Source organism: Corvus brachyrhynchos, unplaced genomic scaffold (genome assembly GCF_000691975.1).
Source record: "Corvus brachyrhynchos isolate BGI_N302 unplaced genomic scaffold, ASM69197v1 scaffold836, whole genome shotgun sequence".
NCBI classification, from domain to species: domain Eukaryota; kingdom Metazoa; phylum Chordata; class Aves; order Passeriformes; family Corvidae; genus Corvus; species Corvus brachyrhynchos.
This window is the reverse complement of record NW_008238669.1, coordinates 21,579-21,897: the sequence shown is the minus strand read 5'-3', so window position 1 is coordinate 21,897 and position 319 is coordinate 21,579. Positions and strand designations below refer to the sequence as shown.

Sequence of the window (319 nt, the reverse complement as noted above, 5' to 3'; positions counted from 1 at the left end):
CCTGCGCACCTGGGCACCCCTGAGCCCCTCCTGCACACCTGATCACCCCCTGCACACCTGGGCACACCTGGGCCCCTTCTGCACACCTGGGTCCTTCCTGCACACCTGAACCCCTTCTGCACACCTGGGTCCCACCCTGCACACCTGAACCCCTCCTGCACACCTGAGCCCCTCCTGCACCCCTGGGTCCTTCCTGCACACCTGAGCCCCCCCTGCACACCTGGGTCCTTCCTGCACACCTGAGCACCCCCTGCACCCCTGGGTCCCACCCTGCACACCTGAGCACCCCCTGCACACCTGGCCCCTTCCTCCCCCACTG

At 68.3% G+C, this 319-nt stretch overlaps 1 long non-coding RNA gene across 2 annotated transcripts in view; it reads right to left on the bottom strand.

The window, feature by feature from the left end:
• Window positions 1-304, bottom strand: part of LOC108447590 — a 1,033-nt gene extending 729 nt beyond the window's left edge. Inside the window, exon 1 of one of the 2 annotated variants that reach the window (XR_001863247.1) lies at window positions 68-304. This is a non-coding gene — a long non-coding RNA (uncharacterized LOC108447590). The remainder of the gene's footprint in view (window positions 1-67) is intronic. The other variant, XR_001863246.1, reaches the window with a different exon arrangement.
• Window positions 305-319: the final 15 nt, after the last annotated feature.